Source organism: Lygodium microphyllum, chromosome 13, assembly GCF_053477565.2.
Source record: "Lygodium microphyllum isolate KBCC chromosome 13, Lygodium_microphyllum_v1.1.10, whole genome shotgun sequence".
Lineage (NCBI taxonomy): Eukaryota > Viridiplantae > Streptophyta > Polypodiopsida > Schizaeales > Lygodiaceae > Lygodium > Lygodium microphyllum.
In genome coordinates, this window is record NC_141147.1 from 109107201 (window position 1) to 109131642 (window position 24442).

Sequence of the window (24442 nt, forward strand, 5' to 3'; positions counted from 1 at the left end):
ATCCTTCAAAACTAGCCTCTCTTAGTGGCGCTGCTTTGATATATGTCAAAAATCACATGGTGGGAGGACGTACACATCATACACAAAAGAGTAAGCTCACTCAATGATACAATAAGAGAGATGGAGGCCAAACATTTCTTGTTGGTTTTCCCTTCTTCTTCCATACACAATACAATTTACAAAAAGTATAGATAAGATACACCATAAAGGAAACTAACCAACTAAGTCAAATAGTATAGAAGTAACTATACTAATTGACTAGCATTATAACTATGTCAGATGTAGGTAGGTGCAATAAACTAGGTATATAAAGTGATAAGTCAATGGCCACGTGAGGATCATAATGACCACTGATGTGCTAAGTATAGACGTGTGGACCCATCTAGCTAGACAGTCCATCATCAATGTCTGCACATGTTGAGCTTACCATATCAACAACTTGTGCTAAGCATATCTTCATATGTTGGGCTCGTCATGGCTAGCTCCTAGGATTGAGAGGGTTGTTTCATAGATCTTCTCATGGAGATAGCTAGGTGCTTCTTCTCCTCTCATCTAACCCTTGACTCTTCTTTAGCCCTCTACAAATCTCTACTTTCTTCATTGGTGGATCTAGTCTTCCTAACAACAATTCTATGTATAATTCTTTGTCTATCCCCTAGCTGGATGGTACTAAGCCTTACTCCCCATTCTCTCTCAGTTTTCTCTCACTTTAGGTTCCATGTTGTTGAGTTTGGTAGTCATCTTTCCTCTTCTTAGCCGCATGATCTGCTTCTTCTTGCTGAACCTTCTTAGCTTCTTCTTCCCCAAGGTTCTTTGTAGAGAAAGAGTTGGGAGGGCTCACTAGAATGGGTGAGTGTTGCTTATGCATTGGTGATTATTTTGGTGTTTCCTCCACTTTCTTTTCTTTGTCGATCTTTCCCATGGCCTCTTGGATTAAGGCTATTAGCACTCCTCAAAAACCTACGTTTGATGCCTTGGACATGGGTTTTTTCCTTTGTGACTCATGCTTCATTGTGTTGGGGATTCTTTGCTGGTGGCTTTTAGGCCTGATGTCAGTACTCTAGCTAACTCCTAGATAAATGTTTAGACATAGGATTTTATGTTTAACTTGTCCAGTACCTTGGTTGTAAGGTTCTCAAGCAATGATACATGTATATCTATTCATGAGTCCATTATATCTCTACCTTGAGAAGAGAGCATGCACCACCTGTGCTTGCAACTTGATAGTAGGCTCAAGATGTCTACTATATTGATTCCATCATTCATGTATACTTGTTATGACATTCATTATGACATTATCTTCCAATGTTTTGTTTCATGTCATGGCCAGTACTCTAAGCAAAGTTGGGGCCATATAGGTAGAAACATAGTTAGAAGTCTTGATGGCATATTGTTGCTCAGCATTGGTCACGATTTGATAACCCTATTGTTCCCATTGGGTGCAAAGAGAGTATCATTTCCATAGGAAATTGGATTTGAGTTTAGCTATCTTTTTTTGCTCATCAATTTTATCCAGCAACATTGGAAACTTTTCTTAAAGGACATGATCAATTGTTGGTTTAAGGCTTTTCTCAGGAAATTTCAATGGCAATCAACTCTTCTGCAATCATGGGAGTTTTTGTGAATACGAATTCCAATTCCTCCTTAGAATAAGGAAAAGAGCATACATTATTTGATATTTGTTTGTCAAGCATGCCTAGGTCTAAGCAATCATAGCTTATACCAAACAGTGTGAAAGTTGAATCCAATCACCTAAAATAGGTCACTTAGCCATCTCCCCTGTTCATGGCCATATCGGATGACAATTCAAGAATAGATCGACATTGATAAGATGGTTTAAGGCCTATGCATTGTCAAAGAGTTTACTATCCATGATATAAATCATGGGATTCTTATAAACACAGAAGAGTTTCACTGGAAGTTGTATAAGATATTTGCATACAAAATTCAGGCAGTATTATCCAATATCTACCTTAGTTATACAAGTTCTTTTGTATTTAGCATATAATTTGCATATATACCATGTACATTTATGAAAAATAAGTCTATGGGAACCTATAACTTGGACATCTGGAAGTAATTGACAATCTGCTGGATAAATCACATTAATTCTGGTACAAAAATATGGACAAAACCCAAAAATGTTGCCCAAAAATGTCAAAAGTCCACTAGGTCCACATGGGACCAAAAGTAATTGACTTAGGTGACCAGCAAGTGACCTAGGCTGGTCAAAAAGTGACCAGGGTTAGAGCAGAGACCAGCCCGCGTTTTTTGGTGCAAAATGCGGGCTGCTCTGTCTGAGGGAAACTGGAAGAAAGCTGGAGCTGAGATGCATGGAATGGAGCATGCAAACTGAAGATTCACTGATCCAACTTACTGAAGATGTAAACTTGGTGAGAGCTCCACTTCTCTGCCTCTTTGGTCTAACGAAAATGCATGCTGAAACTGTCTATAAAAGAGGGGAAATCTGAGAGAAGAGTATTCAGCCTGCTCTTATGCATGACTTCTCTCATCTTCGCTACCTTATTCTTGGTCCAATGAAGCCCGACTTGTGCCCAAGTACTTGAGTGACTTTGGGGCAAGCAAAGGGTGAGGATATTGAAGACTTATGGACTGTTATGGGCTGGAATAACCAGTCATAAATAGGGCAGCCCACTATTTTGATCTATTTTTATGAGTAAACATGGGTTTTTTATGGTTGTAATAGAGGAAAATGACCTCTTTTCTTCAGGACATTGTTCATAGATGATCAAGAGAGCTTCTTCTTGAGTTTATGCACTCATTTTGAATTTGTTTATGGGCTGGAATTTTCTGTTTTAAAACAGGGCTGAAGCTAAAAATATTCTTTTCTCATTCATTTCATGTATCTTTGGTCCAAATCTTGGATGCATTTGATTCTAGCATCAATATACTTGACCCAAAGGATAGAAATCCATCTTTGTACATGAAATAAATGCCATTAGAGCTTGCGTTTGACATTCATAAATGAATTAGAAATCTGAAAATATCCTTTATGAAATGATGTATGTATTCTGAAGCATTTGATGTATTCAAGTTAGTCTTAATCCTTCTGTTCATGGATGCTATGTACAAAGTGAGAAGGCTTGAATTTCCCTTCCGTACCTAAATCATTTCTAAACCCCGAATCTTATTAAAACCCAATCCATTTTTCCTTTCTGAATCTTGAATCCTAAACTCTTCTTCTGCACTAAAAGCCCCGGTGGTAGACCTTCAACTCTTAACACGACGACAATGGTGAACCCGACATGAAGGTCCGTTGCAGAAGAAGAAGTCCAATGGGAGAATCATCAAGCTCGGAAGGAGATGCTTTGCAACAGTTGGTTCATCTAATGCAAGAGAGCCAACAACAACAGCTGCAATTTCAGCAGCAGTTGCAATTGCAACAACAACGGAGACAAGAAGAAGAACGGATTGATGCTGCTGCCATTAAGGCCTTAGAAGCAGTTGGGCATGAGCTCAAGCAATTTAATGGGCAAAATGTGTCCTCTTTTATCCGTCTCTACACTGACAAGATGGTCTTCTTTGGAGTCCCTCAACATGCCTAGAGCCGTTACTTTGCCCGCTTGGCTGTGCATGGCCTCCAGGACCGAATTCATGGTCTTTCCCAAAAAGATGTTGGATGGACTGTGTTCAAAAAGGCTCTTCGAGAAGAATTTTTCCTTGAAGATTCTGGCCTTATGACAAAGAAAATCTTCACCGAATGGGTCGAAAGGCACAATAAGAGTCTAACTGCTACTGCTCTTCATCGAGAGTTTGAAAGAAAATTTTCCCAACTAGATCCTGATGACCAACAAGGTATGGAAAGTCAAAAGATTGAGTTATTTTTAAAAGGTGCAGACTCTTCTCTTCAGGAGAAATTGACTGACCAACTTGAAGACCCTGACTCTGAGTCGGGATTAAAGATTGCTTGGAGTGATGTCACTGAAGCAATTAATATGATTGCTCAAGAGAGCGATTGCGTCTAAGATGGGGATCAACCCCTGTAACAAATGATTCTATGAAGGAGCCTGTTCCAGCTTCTCGACCTCCTGTCTCTATGGCCGACCAATCAAGAAATTCTGTTGTTCCTTCTCCAAAGAAGGATGTCATGGATGAGTTAATTAAAAGCATGCAGGATCTCCATCTTAATTTAACAGAAATCAATTCTAAAGTGGAAAGGCTTGATGTTAAAGTAGAAGAAAGGGGTCGGTCAACCGCCCAAAGACCGGCATGAGAAGGCTTTAAAAGACGCTGCATTTGGTGTGATAGCCTTCAGCATGACAAGAGGGAGTGCGGAGTATTCCGTGAAGCTGAAGCACAAAAATTAGTCTTTTGGAAGGATGGCAAAATTCATGCAACCGAAACTGGGCTTCCTCTTGAGCCAAACTTCGGTAACAGCGACATGAAGAAAAGATTGGAGGATTTGGCAACAAGAACAGCCTATGCAGCTGTTGATGCTACAACTTATGGGTTGTAAATTGAGCCAACTAATGAAATTGTTAAAGCATGTAAAACTAATGCAAAATCTAAAGTGTGGATGCAAGCCTTGGAACACATGGAGCAAGGCAAGGCAACAAAGGATGATTTAACCACTGCCAGCCAATGTATTCGAGGAAGAACCGGATGGTTCGAGCCTGTGGATTCATTTTCAACTTTTGCCTAGCTAGCTGAAATTAATAATCAAGAAGCCATGATAGAAGAAAAGAGAAGAAGAGATGAAGATGTTTCCGGTCCTTCCTCTTCAGGACCGACTAAACGTATAACAAGAAGGCTGCTGAAAATCTGCCACCACCAGAATTTGACATGGGAGATGCCCCTCAAGGAAAGAAGACAGAAGGAAAAAGAAAAAGCAAACATCCCAGTTACAAGTTGCACTCGGACATAGAGACCGCAACGGATCTTAAACGGATCCTAGAAGAAAGAATTCTTGGTAGTAGAATTGAATTTACATTAGGTGAAATTCTCGGTATTGCAAAATGAGGATTTCATGATCTAATAATTGATGTAATCAAACGAAAAAGACAATATGTTGGTAAGGAAACTGAAGAATCTGTACATGCTTTTTTGCAAGTATTTCATGTGTATTTGCAGGATGAAGAGAAGCTGAAAACTCAAGGAATTTGATTGGAGGCAATCAAAGGATTGATTGCAGCCATAGAAGCCAAAAATGAAGACATTTATGAAGCAGAAGCTGAAGAAGCCATAATGGTGGAAACCTCTCAATCTAAAGTGCAGCCCATGCAGAAGAAAGAGACTTTTCTTCACAACATGCAGGAAGAAAGTGAAACTCACTTTATTCCAAGTAGTTACTATTCCCATACCCATTGGGCAAGGGCGACTACTGAAACTGTTGTTAAAATCGGTGAGAAAGAAACTCCATGCATTGCCCTTATAGAACATGGTTCAGAAATTAATGTTATGTCAAGAAGTCTCTATGAGAATGGTGGATGGCCCATTGATGTGGACCCAGGGTGGCGTATGAAGGCAGCCAATAACTCTTCTGGCAATCTTTATGCAGCATGTCCTTATATACAAGTTACCATTGGTAATGTAAAAAATGAATTTCATTTCTTTGTTCAAGATTCCTGCAGTTATCCAATCAGTCTTGGACAACCATTTATTTTCGAGTCTCGCTTAGAGACAAAGGCTCTTGATGATGGTTCATCATATGCTCAGATAAGAAGCAAGGATAATGATAAGGCTGTTCAATTCCTAACTGTCTGTGTTAATCACCATCGGAATAGGGATCGATTGAGAGATCATCCCGTTCCTCCTAATGCCCGAGAATTTAAGGGTTTTCGGGTAGCGCTGCTATAAGTGGAGGCTATGGCAGTGCATCATGTCATAAAAAATTGCCTCCACATATGAAGGAGGCAAGGTCTAAAGCTGATTTGCAGGTTTTTTCAGCCAATGGAGTGGCCTGTTATAAACAATTTTCAGCCATGAACAGGGCTGAAAGAAAGTATTTCAGTCATATGGAGCAAGAACTGAAGCGAATTGATGTTTTACCTAAAGATGAAGAAATTTCAGGTTTATTTTATGGGCTGAATTATAATGATACAATGGCTGAAATTTATACAACCATTCATGCAGAAAATCAAGCTGAAAATCAGTCCATACAGGTATGTACATTGGATATGTATGACATAATTCAAGAATTTGCAGATTATGAAGCCTTTGGATAGCCAAACAAGGATGAAGCAAGAGTAGAAACAAAATATAAAACAGTTGATAAGAAGATCAAGCCGGTAGCTACTCCTCTACCACTTGAAAGCGAAGGATTGGCAGAAAGGGTATCCAAACAACCAAGCCTTCGTGATCCTAAAGATATTGGCCATCAATTTACAGCTGAAAGTCTATAAAAGCTAAAAATTGGTGAAGACTCTTTTCTCTTGCCGGCTGAAAAACAAATTTTCGTGCAAATGTTAAAGAACTATGGTAAAGCCTTTTCATTCCAGCCGCATGAAATCAGCTATGTGGATCCAAGCATTGTGGCTCCAATGGTAATTTTTACGGTCCCATATGTGCCTTGGAATCTTAAACCAATCCCGGTTCCAAGGGCTCATTTTCCTAAGTTATTGGAACTGTTAAATGAAAAGATAAAAATGTGAATATTGGAGCCATCTTCAGCTCCATATTCCAACCGATGGTTTACCGTACCTAACAAGAATGGATCTTTACGATTTATTCAAGATTTGCAACCCATCAATAAAGTTACTATAAGAAATGTTGGATCAGGACCAATTGTGGATGAGTTCGTCGAAGCATTTGCAGGAAGGGCAATCTATTCCATGGGAGACTTATATTCAAGCTACGATCAATTTCAGCTTGCTTTGGAAAGCCGTGATATTACTACAATGAAGACACCTCTTGGCCTAGTCCGCATGTGTACTCTACCTCAAGGGGCTACGAATTCAGTAGCTCACATGATGAATGCCATGCATAAAGTATTGAGGGATTATATTCCTCAATTGACTCTTCCTTTCCTTGATGATGTTCCAATCAAAGGATGTGAAGTTCATGAGAAAAATGAAGAACTCAATGAACTTGGATGTCGAAAGTTTATTTTTGATCATATTAATGATTGTGCTCAAATCCTGTCTAAATTAGAAGAAGTTCATCTTACTCTTTCAGGAGCTAAATTTGTTTTTGGAGTTGATGAAGTCCTTGTGGTCGGTCATATGTGTGGATCATATGGCTGAAAGCCTTCTCCATCTAAAATAAATGCAATCAGCAAAATGCAAGAAGAATGTACAAATGTTCCAGAAGTGAGAAGATTTCTTGGTGCATGTGTCTTCTACCTTATTTGGATACCACATTTTGCTCATGTTGCTGAAAGACTTTATCAGCTCCTAAGAAAGGGCCAAAGGTTTCTATGGACAAAAGAACACACTCGGGCTATTCGGAAACTCAAGAAAATGCTGACTTCGGCTCCCACTTTAAAGAGGGCTAATTACTCTAATGGACAGCCCATTATACTCACAGTGGACACAAGTCCTATTGGAATAGGATGGGCAGTTGGTCAAGACGACCTTGAAGGCAACAGATATGTGATCCACTTTGGAGCAAAGGTTCTTAATGAACGACAAAGAAGGTATGCTCAAATTAAAAGAGAGCTTTAGGGAGTAGTAACTGCATTAAAATGTGATAGGGAGTACTTCATGGGCGCACATGTTATAGGTGAGACAAATTGCCTTCCACTCTTGGGCATGATAGCCAATTGTTCCACTCCTGACATAGCCATGCTAAGATGGATAGCTTATATTAAATCCTTAAATCCTAATTTGAAACATATTGCAAGTAAAGATAATCCAGTTGCTGACATGCTTTCACGTGCCAGATATATGGATGAAGAAGAAATGATGGATGAAGAAGAATCAGAGTTTATAAATGAAGCTGTTAATGCAGGTACAACAAAAATTACAGCAAGAACAACAGGTTCAGCTGATAATACAACTTTTACATCAGCAAGGATGGATGAATCAACTAAAGAAGGACAATGGACAGCTACTAAACAGCATATTCCATGTTTTGTTACGGTTTGTTCACACTTTAAAGAAGAATATTATGCAGATGATTGGCTAAAAATTGGCCAATTTTTGAGTACTATGACAAAGAAGGAAGAATGGACTCATGAAGAGTTCAAGAGAATTAAGAGAAAAGCCTATGGTTTTTTTCTTAAAGATGGCTACCTTTGGAGGCATACAAAAAAGAAAGGAAGAGTGCTTGTTCGTGTCTTAGGTGACAAAAAGACACAAAGACAGGTCATGCAAGAATTCCATGAAAGCCTATTGGCTGGTCGTAGAGGCATATGGGGTACTTTTGCCAAAATAAAAGAAAAATTTTGGTGGCAAAACATGTATAAAGACATTGAGAATTTTGTTGAGTCTTGTCATGCTTGTCAAATGTATTCTATGCTAAAGCATAGAGATGGGATTTAGCCTACCTATCCTTTATCTATTCACTATAGATGGGTTATTGATTTAGTAACCATGCCCATAGGAATTTGGAACATGAGATATCTAGTACTTGCTCAAGAAGATCTCACAAATCAAGTGGAAGGAAAGGCCTTGACAACAAAGTCCACTCATGCTGTTTGTAGATTTTTACTTGAAGAAGTATTTTACAGGTATGGATGTGTTGCTAAAGTAACTACTGATAGAGGAGAATTGGATGCCGATGAAGCTCACCATTTCTTTGCTCAATTGGGAATTAAGCTATCTCTTACTTCAGCCTACAATCCTGAAGGCAATGGTAATAGTAAAAGAGGTCATCAACCAATTCTTAAAGCTTTAGCAAAATCATGCAAAGGAAAGTTGAGGGAATGGCCAAAAATGCTACCATTCGCATTATGGGCTGATAGAACAACCCATAGTGTAGTGACAGGATATATGCCAGCAGAACTCATATATGGACAGCCACCTATTATGCCTATTGAGGAATCCATTGTCACATGGAGTATCTTGCCTTGGGATGAAGGCATAAATAGGGAAGAATTGTTGTCTTTACGCATAAGGCAACTTGAAAGAAGGCCAGAGGATGTTAAAATAGCCATTGAAAGGCTAAACACAGCAAGATTAAAGAATAATAAGAGGTTTGATAGGCACCATTGACTATGTCCAAGAGCTATTTAAGCGAATGACTGGGTTCTTGTTTATGATAGCAGCCTGGATAATCAATATAGTGCTCATAGGAAGTTAGCCAAGCGATGGTTTGGACCATATGTTGTAAAATTAGTACATAATAATGCGACTTACTCTTTGGTTGAAATGGTTGGGACTATGACTAAGATTCCAATAGCTAGGAAACGAATCAAACTCTTCAAACGAAGAGAATCTTCAAGTTATGAACTTGATGACTTAGAAATGATTCCTCTACTTGAAGACATACAGGAAGAAAAAGACTTAGAGAATGAAGATGAAGAAGAAGACCCTCCTTGACCTATAATCTTATGAAATGGCACATGCCGGAGGATGTGCAAGTTAGGAGGGGGTGAATGTCAAAGAGTTTACTGTCCATGATATAAATCATGGGATTCTTATAAACACAGAAGAGTTTCACTGGATGTTCTATGAGATATTTGCAAACAAAATTCAGACATTATTATCCAATATCTACCTTAGTTATACAAGTTCTTTTGTATTTAGCATATAATTTGCAGATATACCATGTACATTTATGAAAAATAAGTCTATGGGAACCTATAACTTGGACATCTGGAAGTAATTGACAATCTGTTGGATAAATCACATTAATTCAGGTACAAAAATATGGACAAAACCCAAAAATGTTGCCAAAAACTATCAAAAGTCCACTAGGTCCACACGGGACCAAAAGTAACTGACTTAGGTAACCAACAAGTGACCTAGGCTAATTAAAAAGTGACCAGGGTTAGAGCAGAGAGCAGCCCGCGTTTTTCGGCACAAAATGCAGGCTGCTCTGTCTGAGGGAAATTGGAAGAAAGCTGGAGCTGAGATGCATGGAATGGAGCATGCAAACTGAAGATTCACTGATCCAACTACTGAAGATGTAAACTTGGTGAGAGCTCCACTTCTCTGCCTCTTTGGTTTGACGAAAATGCATGCTGAAACTGTCTATAAAAGAGGGGAAATCTGAGAGAAGAGTATTCAGCCTGCTCTTATGCACGACTTCTCTCATCTTCTCTACCTTATTCTTGGTCCAATGAAGCCCGACTTGTGCCCAAGTACTTGAGTGACTTTGGGGCAAGCAAAGGGTGAGGATATTGAAGACTTATGGACTGTTATGGGCTGGAATAACCAGTCATAAACAGGGCAGCCCACTATTTTGATCTATTTTTATGAGCAAACATGGGTTTTTTATGGTTGTAATAGAGGAAAATGACCTCTTTTCTTCAGGACATTGTTCATAGATGATCAAGAGAGCTTCTTCTTGAGTTTATGCACTCATTTTCAATTTGTTTATGGGCTGGAATTTTCTATTTTAAAACAGGGCTGAAGCTAAAAATATTCTTTTCTCATTCATTTCATGTATCTTTGGTCCAAATCTTGGATGCATTTGATTCTAGCATCAATATACTTGACCCAAAGGATTGAAATCCATCTTTGTACATGAAATAAATGCCATTAGAGCTTGCATTTGACATTCATAAATGAATTGGAAATCTGAAAATATCCTTTATGAAATGATGTATGTATTCTGAAGCATTTAATGTATTCAAGTTAGTCTTAATCCTTCTGTTCATGTATGCTATGTACAAAGTGAGAAGGCTTGAATTTCCCTTTCGTACCTAAATCATTTCTAAACCCCAAATATTATTAAAACCCAATCCATTTTTCCTTTCTGAATCTTGAATCCTAAACTCTTCTTCTGCACTAAAAGCCCCGGTGGTAGACCTTCAACTCTTAACGCGACGACAGCATAGTTGTGGTTTGACTCGATCGGATTTCTTAGCTATAGTTGCCTTTGGTTTGAGGTGGTTATTGGAGTGTTTGTTATTTGTTGCTTGTGATGGAGCTTGTAGTCCAAAGGCCATGTGGATCTTTGTTTTTGGATTGGGTAGTGCATTTTGGAGGTATTAGGGAAAGGCCTATTGATAGTGGGTGTGGCTTTTGGACAACAGACCCATTGATTGCTCATGGATTAAGGACTCATGGATTGAGCATCTCTTTGCTTGCCCTACTTTTTACCTCCTACTGGTTCATAGGTAGATGTATGTTGGTTGGAAGATTACAGTGGATGGACAAGTGTGCCATGCATAGATTTAGGCAACCACACCAGGGTATTACCATCATAGAAGACTTAGGGCACACAATAGGACTTTTGACAACCATCGTGGTTTGGTCGTTTTCCTATTCATGTAATGTCAAATTTTTATTTTAGATATGGCATATAAGATAAAAGAGTCATGGAATCATGTAGATGTGCCCTTGGTAGGTTGTGATTTATGTTTAGGAATCCCATGGTTATCTAGAGTGTAGTCTTGATCGGGGCTTCTAAGTGTTGTGAGTATTTCCCATTGGTTATATGTGCAAGTTCACTATCCCCCTCTTTAGGGATGGAATTGTTTTTAACTATCAGTTGAAACTATGGGCTTTGGTGAAGCCATAGTAGCCTTGCTAAAAGTCGTGACTATCCTAACATTGCATGTGGCAAGGTGGATGCATTGAAACTCTTAGTCAACGTTGTAGTGAGTCTGTTTCTTAAAAGCACAACCCAAAAGTGATTCCTTGCCAACATCTTTTTTGCTCAATAGTGCATAAAAGATGATCAAGAGGCTCTCAGTCTCAATGGAAACCATTACATTGTACTTGCCTAGTAGTGGATAAGACTTATGCTAAATGGGCTAAGCTTGGCATTAGTTAGTTGCACTTGGGACTAATCAATGAGGGTCCAATGATCATATGTGAGGATGTTGTTGTCCAATGGAAAAAGTAATCATCAAGCAATGCATCCTATTATGCAAGGTTTATTTACAAGATAAAGCAATGCTTGTTGATGATCAACAAAGAAAGTAAAGGATGTAGCTAGAAGGTAATGCCAAAATTTCTTAACAAAAAACACCATAGCTAACCCTTCCCTTTTTGTTGTGGAGTAGTTTATATGTGTGTCAATAAGTTGTATGCTTGCAAAGCTCACTAGTAATCTAAGTTATTCTCTCTAGGTTGGCACAAAACTACTCCCATGGAAAACTTTGATGTATCAATGTGCTTATGGAAGAGGTAATGGACCAATATGGGGTTCTAGAATAGATGTAGCCATTAGAGCATTTCTAAATTCTTTGTAAGTGTAGTCCACTTAAACAAAATCAACAACTTGTGAAGTGGTCATGCAATGAGTGTATAATTCAACACAAATCGTCCATAGTACCCCATGTGGACAAGGAAGAACTAAACTCCCTTATAGTTGGTTGCTAGTGGTAAATTGGCAATCACTCTAACTTTGAAAAATTTGGTAGAAATGCCTTTTTTTGAGATCACATGTCCTACAATACATCCATACTTTATCGAGAACTAGCATTTTCAGGAGTTTAGTGAGAGGCAATATTGCCTACACCATTCAAAGACTATCCTGAGTTTTTCTAGGTGCTTTTTTGAACTGCAATGGACACATATATCATTCATGAATACTTTCAATCACTTTCTAAGCATGTCCTTGCAAATAGCACACATAAGACATTGAAAGGTAACAAGTGCATTAGTCAATCCAAATGGCATGACTATATAAGCAAACACATCCCATTCTGTTATAAATGATGTTTTATACATGTCATATGGATACACTTGCACTTGGTTATAGCTAGAGAAGCCATCCAAGAAGTTATAGGCTTTCTTGTCACTCTCTTAAGCATGTGTACAGTGTATGGTATCTTTTTGTACTTCACACATACTAGAATCTTTCCATTCTTCTTGAGGACAATTACTATGGGTGATACCTAGTTTGTATGCTCAATCTCATAAGTGAATCCAACATTCAATAGCTTGTCTATTTTCTCCTTCACAACATAAGCATGCTATGGATTCATTGTGTACGGTCTTTACTTGACTGGTGTTGTACTGGGGATCATAGGAATGTTGTGAGTCACAATACTCAGATCGATTCCTTTTAGATTTTTTAAGGACCAAGTGAATACATCCTTATACTCTCATAAGAGATTAATGAGATTGGCCTCCTCTTCTTAGTTAAGTCATTGGCTATGTACATGAGTGGAGGCTTGTCCCGTTTCATTTCCAAGTTGACTTTCTTAACTTTGGCAGGTCCTTTAATGGGTTCACTAACCTATCCTCCTCACTTGGCTCCTATTAACAACAATATCCAATCACCCTTCTTATACTTAGTGAAGTGTTTGGGTAAATCATGTGCCTTCTTTCATTGTTTAGCTTCAAAGGACTTGGAATATTTCATTCTTTCTTCTTTGAGCCGCTTATGCCTCTAATGGATCGCGAGGTCCCCTTTGGTCATTTGGTCCTTAGTGGTCATGGGATTTTTGGATCATTGTTAGAGATAATTTTTGACTGAGTTGAACTCACAACCTTCATTGAAAGAACGAGTTTCCCATGGTGGTTGTAGCTTGAGACTAATTCCACTCTAAGGAATGATGTAGTACCTGATTGCACTAACCCAGCTTGCTCATTCCCACTATGTCCAAATGCTGTAACTAGGTATGATCACAATTTACCTTGATGACTCCTCTTTCCAATCTAAAAGCACTAGCCTATTGGGGTCTAGAGTCTAATCTTATTTGCTCAATCACTTGTTCCTTTGCGTCATACTCTATAGTTTTGGCTTTTTCATCACTTTCCTCATACCATTGGAGCAACATACTCATTATCCGAATCCTTATACTCAGAGTGTTCATTGTTTCCATGGTTCCCTTTCATAGGAAATTTCTCATCTCCAATGACGGCTTAGTTGTACAAAAGATTAAGTTCATGTACCTTAGTCCATTGCCATTCCAAACTCTCTATGAGATTCTTAAGAGTTTTAAAGTTTGTAGTTAGGTTACCAACTAGCCATCTATTTAGGTACTCAAGAATTCTATGGATTTTGCATTTATTTCTTAGTATATGGTAGGTGATAGGTGTTGGTTGACTGATGGACCTCTTGGCCATCATATAGAGAGGTATTGATAATATAGCATCATTCTTGGGTAACTTAGAAGCTATGACTCCATTGGGTTTCTTAGCTACTTCTATAGCTTGCCCATAGTCATCCTTATTGTTTGAGAATGCCAAGTCAATGGATGCCAATACATGCATCCAATCACACTCGTCCTTAGAGCAAGGAATAGACTTAGCTAAGGGTCCACATTCACACTTTTCTTGTGAGTCATCCTTTAGTATTTAAGAGATAGCATCAAGATCAACTAGTGAGGTTTTCAAAGTGTCCATCTCTACTCAAACAACTTCTATTTTGTTGCCCAAGAATATCATTCCATTACCCCAACCCTCAATCACTCGGGCCTTTCTCATCTGTAGTCTACCTAACAAAATATCATAGTCCACTCCTTCGTGACTATGAAGTTAACTCAGAATTGGATTCTTACTATCTTTAGATGCCAATACTTTGGCACTTCGAATAGTCTGATTTTTATTCCATTCGTTAGTGTAATATTAAATCTTACAGTTTCCACTAGTGGGTTTTCCCAAGCTTGTAGAAATGCATGGCTAAGCACACTAACTCCTACTCCTGTGTCCATAATTCCTTTCCATGTACATCACCTAATGTGACAATAACTAAGACTGCATAAATTTTCATGCCCTCCCAAAAGGCCTTCAGTTGTAGGGATCTAGATAATGGGCTCAAGGTTAAGTTTGGTATATGCACCTCTACATCATGGTCTAGGAAGTCATTTAGTCCATGTCCATTGGGTCTTCCCGGCCACTACTTTAACACTTGCCATAGCATGGGGTTTCCCCTAATCAAATCTCATAATGGCAAGGTTATAGGAGTTGATATCAATGTTGTGAGGAAATTGGCAACCCTTTTCTTTTCCTCTAAGTCAAGGACTTTCTGCCAATGCTCTTGGTGGGTGGTTTGTTTATCCATGGCATGTGAATTCTTCTTGTGTGGTACTACATGGGGTATTGATGTGCCTCTTGATCTTAAGTTCATAGGAGAGATTGGTGAACTCACATTAGAGAGCTCATTAATCTCATCCTCCATGAAAGGCTCTGCATCCTGCAGGTGCGCTTTGAGCTTCTCTCACCTACTCTTTGACTTTTTCCACTGCTTCTAATTAATGTTTTAGGTCAGGATATTCTCCAACCTTGGAACTTCCATTTACCACTATCTTAGGAGAAAAGGTTTATACCTCTCCCTCCATAATCCAACTCCCTTTGGTTAATGTGGTGGCACTATCAGTCTTGAGTGTTATCTTGGCATTCACCCTCTTCCTTGTTCTTCGGCTCTTCTTTCCCCTATATGTTGCATCTAAGTTGCTAGGTCCGAATAATGAGATACTAGAATACTTCCTTTGAGCTTGGGTCATGTCATTGAATGGGATTGGTGCAGTTTCCTTATCAAGTGTTTGAATGGTAAAGAGTCCAAGTGGTACTGATGGCACAATTGCCATACTATTGGAGGGTTTCCATCTAGGGCAATCAACATGCAAATGTATAACTCCACACTCTGGACATCTTAAACTAGCTTTGTCCTTGTTTGCTTCTTCTTCTCCAGAGCAATGAGATAAAATGTGCCCTAGTTGTCCACAAGTCCAACATGCTAGTGGCTCTTGGTTCGAGCCCCCTCCTAGACCTCCATCTCTTTTCTCCTTGCCTTAAGCCATAATTGGCACTGGTCTAAAGTCCATCAATAAAGGATTACCTTTCTCATCATAGGAGACTTAAGGATTCACATAAATCTTGTCCTCTAGTGGCTCCTCTACAAAGAGTTTCGAAATGTCACTTGATGAATGGGTCACTATGGGTCCAAGTGCCTTGGGACTCCCACAGGGTTGATGTCAATCCTAGGGGTAGTTGGCTTCGAGTCATTGGGCTACGCTAGTAGAGTTAATGGAGCTCCTCTTCAAAAGTTGGGCTACCTATTCCCTAAGTAGTAGGCTTGTTTATAGGGTTGTGGGTATGGAAGCCTTCTTAGCAATTTGGTAGTGCAATGCATCATGTCCAAACCTATCGCAATTAGCACAAGGCCATGATCTAGGGTTGGGACATTCAACTAAGACATGGTTCCCACCATAATGCACATATTGCACATGGGGTCACACTAGTCTTCTTAGCGTATCTTGTAGCTTGGCCAACTCTAACTTCAAGTTAGCTATTTCTTGGTTTTGGTCGATGTTCTTTTCCTTATCTTCCATGCCATGGCTTGACCAATCACTAAGGATTGTGGTTCTCTTAGTGCTCCTAGAGGTGACATTCTCTTGCGGTGTGACTCTTGAGCTTTTCTCTCTTAGTAAGTCATCCACACGTATTGCCTCTTCAAAGACACTGGCTAACACATCCCTTTGTAAGTTTGACTTACTAGCTAAGGCCTTATAGAGTTCTTTATTCTGGATTCCATTGATAAACATGGTGTAGATTACTCTCTCATTAGGTCTATCCATCACATGGATCCTCTTTGGAGAACAATGTATATGCATGGTACCAAATATTCTATAATATGAATACTTACAATACTTGCAAAACTTTTACTAGTTTTGTAAAACATCCCTCTCTCTCTCTCCCTCTCCCTCTCCATCTCTCTCTTTCTCTTTCTCTTTCTCTTCCCCCTCCAACAGTCTATCTCTCTCTCTCATGTAAGAAAGCCTTGTTTCTCATGAGAATTAGCATAATTTGGGTCCTGAATATGCATGCCCTAAGAGATAACTTTGAATGTCAAATTTTTTTGGACAATTGTTTTCTTTTCCATAGCTCTATAATTGTAACTTTTTATAGAAAATAGAAGCTTGTCTATCAATCATAGAAGTGCAAGCAAGATACAAAGTAATGCGCTACAGGACACATACCTTGATGGTTACTTTTGCTTCTAGAATATGACTTCTTTGTGGTTGTATGCAAGAATAAATAGCATTACATGGGAGTCCATGTCTTGCATACCCACTAGAGAGGCTACTAGACAAGGCATTGTAGAGGACTCACTTGATGCGCACCTATTTAGCATGTCTAGTGAGAGAGACCGATTCAAAGACAATCTAATACTTTATTGGGCAGATGACATAGTCCAAGTCCTAGAGCATGGATTTCTTGAGAGACCTATAGAGAAGGCTAGACTAAAGTGCCTTATCCTTAAGTTTCAACCCTATTAATTAATTGTCAGCAAGCTCTATAGACTACGACAAGGTGGGTTATTGCAAAGATATGTGTGTGAGCATTGTTGAGATGTTTGCAATCACACCTACTTCAGTCTGTTTGTAAGGAGTAGTGAGGGCTCAAGACTAGAATCCCATATGCACAATAGGAGAACTACTACCATCTAGTTTCCTATAAAGCATTGTACTTGCTCTTGTTTCTAATGCAATGTTATAGTACTTTTGTCCTTCAGTAAAGTCTCAGTGTCATTGTCAATCAATACAGAATATTGTGTTTATGAGTCCAAGATTCCATCTTGGAACCGAACTCACTTGTGTAATAGTTAGCCATGTCAGTGTCTTCATGAACTCACTCTTTCTCTTCCAACCTCCATAGCTTCCGCATCTGCCATGCTCTAGATCCACCTCTTTTGACATGGTATCAGAGCCTAGTCGGGCATGACTCTGCTCAGCTTAGCTCTCCTCTTCTCTCTCTTAGCTCATCTTAACCTCTAGTCAACTCAGTTTCAGCCCATGACTTCATCTCTCAACTCTACCTTCACTTGAGCTTCCATGGCAACCATAGCCAGCAGCATGCTGTTAGCTTGAAGCTCTTATATCTCATTGCATAGGTCAAATCTCCTAGAGCTTCCTTTTGGAAAAGTGTTCCTCTACTTGTAGAGCTTATTCTTAACACATCAATCACTAACATTGGGCAAGCATAGCTTCAGCATTGTGAAAATTCTCAGTCATTGCCATACCCTAAAACTGTAACGTGCAAGACATACTCTACTTGGAGTCCCTAGATCTCTCAATACAAAGCATATCTTCATGAACTCTCTTCTAGACATCTCTTCCTCCACTTATGGCACTCCCTCTTGGCTCATAAATCATTAACATTAGTGCTCTTTGCCCCCAGCATTATTCAAAATGTCGAGATCTATCCAGAATTACGCATGCAAATGCTCATCCACTCTGTGTGCCTAAATCCATAGGTGATCTTGATCATCATTATGGGGCTTTGATAGAGCATCAAGTCACCTACATTTCCATTAAATTTTTTTGAAAATCATCAAGTATAGCTCTTGCAATGTCAAAAAAACTAGGCCCTCCCTAGAAACCCTAACTATGACTCCATTGCCATTTTCACCTAAGCTAAAAAATCTCATTATTTTCTCTCTCCTACCACTTGGAGAAACCCATTGCCACTTTGATCTAGTGTCCCAGCATCAAACCAAGAAGGGGAAGGACTTGGAAAGATTGAAGAAGGATTGACGAATCCGAACTAAGAAGATTCAAGTTCGACATCAACTCAAATATAGTCTTTACATAGTTTGTTTTCACACTGTCATTACTTGCATCTCTTGACACACTATAATATGCTCTTCTACTGATAAATCTAAGAATTATGAAGTTGATTTGCTACTGTCCCTAAAAATCCAACATGGGAAAAGACTCTCCATCAGCTCGCTTTAATGGAGTCAGGTTTGACACTTGGCAAACCCGCATCAAACTCATCTTGATGAAGAAGGGCCTCTGGGCCATTACCACTGGAAAAGAAAAGAAGCCTCATGATGAGAGCCTTGCAATCACTTGGAAAAAGAATGATAATAAGACTCCGGCCATTATCAAACTGGAGCTAGGAACAACTATATCCACCATGTGGATAACTTCATAGGATACATGGAAGAGACTTGACACGTTGTTTGGTGCATAGTCTAAGTCATCAAAGTATGGTCTCTTGATTGAATTTTTCAGGCTTGAAATAAAGTCCAGCACATCACTTGCCACACATATAATCCAGGCATCATTGTTAGAGGAGGAAAATAATCTAAAAAATAAGGAAGAACTAAGCACCTCTAGAGAAGAACAAGCATTATATGTTGGCAACAGGTACAAAAGCAAGAAGGATCAGCTCTTCTGTGACTTCTGCAAAAGGACTGGACACATGAAGAAGTTCTACCACACCAAAAAGAGTTCCCAAAAGGCCAATCTAGTTGTTGTTAAAGAAGAAGAAGAACATGGAGCAAAAGAAGAAGAAGAAGAAAAAGACCACTAGGAGAAGGACAAACCTCATCAGTCCTTCTATTCAAATAGACTCTTTTAGCCTTATATTGCCTAGCCCTAATGCTTTAGACATAAACTTGTAAACTCCTCATGTAGCCTTGTACTACAGCCTCTGTACACTTTGTGAGGACCCTCTTACAACCTCTGGATGTCCATCATGTTTATGGTACCCACATTGAGCCTTTTCTGCGAGACCACCTCTAGTGTTTTGCCATGTTTATGCTGTGTCCACACTTTGTAGGTGTTGTTTTCACTAAAGCCTCTATACAATTTGTACTTTTGGTTGTGATTAAGGAGGAGTGTTGAGATGTTTGCAATCACACCTACTTCAGTCTCTTTCTAAGGAGAGCAATGAGGGCTCAAGACTAGAATCCCATATGCACAATAGGAGAAGTGCTACCATCCAGTTTCCTATAAAGCATTGTACTTGCTCTCTTTTCTAATGCAATGTCATAGTACTTTTGTCCTTCACTAAAGTCTCTGTGTCATTGTCAATCAGCACACAAGATCGTGTTTATGATTCCAAGCTTCCATCTTGGAACCTAACTCACTTGTGTAATAGTCAGTCATGTTTGTGTCTTCATGAACTCACTCTTTCTCTTCCAACCTCCATAGCTTCTGCATCAGCCATGCTCTAGATCCACGTCTTTTGACAAGCATGAAATGCATGATATATAGATTGCCCACTATGGACTAGAGAAACTATCACTAAGGATGTTCCAATAAACTTGAACCAGATCTCTCAACAAGATTTCAAACCTCACACTATTCTTTCCTAAATTTTCTTGCAATGGTTATGATTTAGAATAAAGATTAGTATTTAATTATGGCAATGAGCTTTATCAATGTTAGGAAGTGGACCATGTGGTAAATTTAGTATCACCAATTTGAATAGTTAATAAATTCACAACCAATAAGAGAAAATGCATCATAGGGCCCACAACCTCCCCCATGACAAAAGCCATGGTTTGACATGCTCTTTTATGAAATATTGATTTACATAGCCATTTACATTCATATCATATATCTAATTGCAAAGATAATACAAACATTAATTAAAATACAAAAAAATATATATTAAGAGATTTTCTTTAGCTTGGTATAGTTACTCAAAGGATTTTTATATTCTACAAGGCGTCTAGGCCTAAAAATGCAAAAAAGAAATGTATTTTATGAAAAGTGGCACTTTTAGCTTTTGAGAATATTTTCACAACTATGCTCGTGTTACCTGATACACCATGTTTGTTCCATTCAATTTGAGTAGCTAAAAAACCATATTCTGAGTTTAGATGAAAACATTACAGGGAAAACAAGTTGTAGTCAAGCTTAGGAAATGAGTGCTCTCCTCAGGGTTTTGATCATATTCCATTGCTTACATGTTTTCTTGCTTAAGGCATCTCCTTGCCTACTATTCATGGATGCTTTAGACTATCAAAGGTACACTATTTCTTATCATACTACTATAGCAGATTTTGTTTGGGCTACATAGAGTGTTCAAGCTATCATCTTGAAAGTTTTTAGTTTGAGCAATTAACTTAGATGCAATGTTTTGTAACCTGAGGGTGTAGCTATAGTTGTCTAGATTTATTCAAGAGTAATACATACAGTCTATTCGAATCTTTCTATCTTCCATTTGTGTTCATTTTTTTCTTGAACCCTTGTGGTTTGTAGCTTGATATATATCCTCCCTCCAAATTTGCTAAACCTGACGTGAAAAGCCACATCTAAACTTGACAAGATGGGAGACAATATGTATGAAAATGATAATATTGTCAAACCTAGAGACTCTCTAGACTTCATGATGAGAGCCTATGAGATGTTCAAATAGGAAGAAGCTGCAACTAATTCTTTGGAGAAGATCATTATGCAAAAGTCAAGAAATTTCGCAAAAAATATTACAAGATTTCTCCATGTTTATACAAAAAAATCTTGAGATGGCCAAGGTACTGATGACCAAAGAGATGCCAAGGTATTTTGATAGAGTTGTGGCTTATGAGAGCTATAGAGTAGAGTGAATGGAATTTATACAAAGTATGGGACTCCATGGGCTCTTTTCAAGAAAGATTGAATATACAAACTTTATGTTAAAAATGTATATCCTATGATGAAGAGATCTTTCTTAGAGTGGGTTTCCAAACCTAAAAAGGGACTTTTCACTCCAAAGCTCCAAAGGGTTTTTGAGCAAAAATATGAGTGGCTAAGTACTATAGAGTAGCTAACACTTGATATAGGGAATGTCTTGATTTTCTGACATGTCTCAAATCCTCCATTATAGATAGAATTAGAAGAGATTCTTGAAGATGATATTACAAAGAATGGCATGAAGATTGATTTGGTGATGTCCAAGAAGCTAATTCAAAATTGGCAAAGAGGTAAAGAACACATGATTATTTGATGGTTCTATGGATTGTGGCTACCCTTACATGGCCTAGATCTTTGTCTTGGCCATAGCCTCCTATACCCACTTTTGCATCAACAAAGGTTGATATCATAGACTAGCTTGTGAAGAATATGAGAGAAGTGCAAATAAAGTTGGAAAAGTTGGAAGATCCTAGGAGAGCTACTTCTTCACAGACTCTACCTAGGAGTGAATTTGTTCATGGATGTATATGGTGCAACAATGTTGAGCATGATACAAGGAGCGTGAAGCCTATAGAGATGCTACAAGGCAAAATGTAAATTTTTGGATGGACAGGAAGATCTATGTTAGTGAGACAAGTTTGGATATTGCCAAAAACTTTAGAGAGGGTGGAATGAAGAAAATTTTAAAGGATTTATTTTGTGCAAATTAAATACACTATTGTAGATGCTATAGCCTGACTATGGATTAAAAAGAAGTTTGAAGATAAAAAGATAGAGAATCAAACCTATGCCTTGTACACTATAAAAGAGGATAAGGTGCCTCAGATCCAAAATCAAATGAGAAGTGAATCTCCTATAAATATCAATGCAATTTATGCTTTGGTTTTAAAAAATAATTAAAAATGTAATTGTAGGAGAGAAGAGGAAGAGAGATAAAGGGAATGTTGGCATTTTGAAGAAAGTAACTCGAGGGGTGAAAATTCTTCACCTCTGGAGCATCTAGGTATGCTTGTGCAATCAAGTCACCCTCATCTCTCTCTTAGGAAGGTACCATGTGGTCAGGTTGAGGACCACAAAGGCTTTCTTGCAAGCACCCAAAGTCATGGTCCAAGATGTCGTACTTTGGCTACTACATCCTCAATTTACTTTTGGATGCTCATAATGGAAAAGATGCCATTGATGCTCATGCCATTGTATTAGACTACCTTATCCACATGTGGTGGAGCATCCTGTACATCAAAATATCTAAAATCATGTGGTACATCACACACCATGATACAATATAGTTATTTTTCTCTTATCTCTAAAATCTCCAACTTATCTTATATGAATAGGTATTCAACCCCTTGAATGGTGACAACATGGAGAGAAGCAAGGGATGGCTCATTTCCGAAAATCTGAGTAGGGTATGGAGGTGGGTGTACAATAGCTAAGATATATGCTACCTCCTTGCTTGGATTGAGAGTGATTTCCTCAGGTTCCCTCTCGAAATAATATAGATGTGCTTGAGAAGGTGCATGGATATCTTCCTCTCACTGTCCTCTTACACATCAATGCACAAAATATAGATGGAAAAGGCTACATCATGATCAATGAGATCCATCATGATGTGTTCTTCGGATGAGGTGGGTATAACTCCAGTGCAGAGTTGTTGCTCCATATACACTAGAGCTCAATATATTACATTTGCATGGCTTAATCCTACACGTAGACTGTACAAAAAATCTATCAAAATCCACCTAAGAGAGTAGAGTTACGAATGGAGCAAGTGAGAGGGTTTGCCTCATTACAAAATGATGCCAATATGCTAGAGCTAGGATCTACCATGGATAGTAATCTCTCTAGATTCAACATCATGCAAAACCTAGGATAAATAGTCTCCTAGGTGCCTAGCATGTGGAGCTGATCCATGCCGCAAATATTAGCTATATATAATCTGTCTATATATAGCGCCCCAGGTCCCCTCTATATATTCCTATCATGTGTGCTCAGTTGCACACTTCTAGGGTTCCACTTTTGGTGTCTCGTGTCTCTCTTCTCCTCTCTCTTCCTCCGTTCCTCACCTCCCTCGTGCACTGTTCAACATGGTATCAGAGCAGGCAGAGGTCGGTAGAGCTGAGAGTATCTTGCCTTGTTGTAGGTGTCGTCGTCCATGGTAACCTAGCCCCCTCCGTCTCTCCCATTATGTTCGTCGCGAGGAGGCTCCTTTGCCTCCACCATCACCAGCATAAGGCAAGAACGCCCAGTCGGGCTCCGTTCAACAATCGATGCGCCCTACCAGACCGCAGACCACCAGGGGTGTGCGCTTGATGCACAAGGATTGGCCCTCCTTGAACATGCATATGCATCAGAAGAGCGGCAAGATTGGGAGGATGCCCAGCCATAGGCAACCGCTCTGTGACATCAGACATGGCGTTTCTGCACACAAGTAGCTCCCAATCCTTTGAAACTGCCAATTTGTATGGTCAAGTAGAGGCACTTTGCTTGCAGGACAGTGCCCCTGCGCAAGCTGGGGTCCTCTACAGACAAAATGATGGGCAGGAGATGCAACATAGTTACTTTTATGGTCAGTACAGTGCGTCAGGGATGCATTATATGGCTTCTCGGGACAATGTCCATGGGCAGAAAGATGCATCTGTATCTGCGTTTGTGAATGGGTATCCTCGTCAGGAGTATGTATCTAGAAGTCAAGACATGATGAACAAAGATCTTGATCATGGAGATGTCTCTAGGGTTCAAGCCACAAGGAACAATGTCTCAGAAGGCCTTCTCATTGTCCACAATGATATAAATCTGTTTCAGAGCAAGATAGGATAGCAGGACAAATGCCTGTGCAGGGGAAACATGACGAACCTGCTGCAATCAATGCTGAGGACGCTGTTAATCCTGATTATAAATCTGTTTCAGAGCAAGATAGGATAGCAGGATAGATGCTTGTGCAGGGGAAACAGGACGAACCTGCTGTAATCAATGCCGAGGAGGCCAGACCTACAGGCCGGAATTGGTCAGGTGCTAGACAGTAGGCAGGTGTTAGAGAGGATGATCAATATGAGGAAGTAGGGAGCA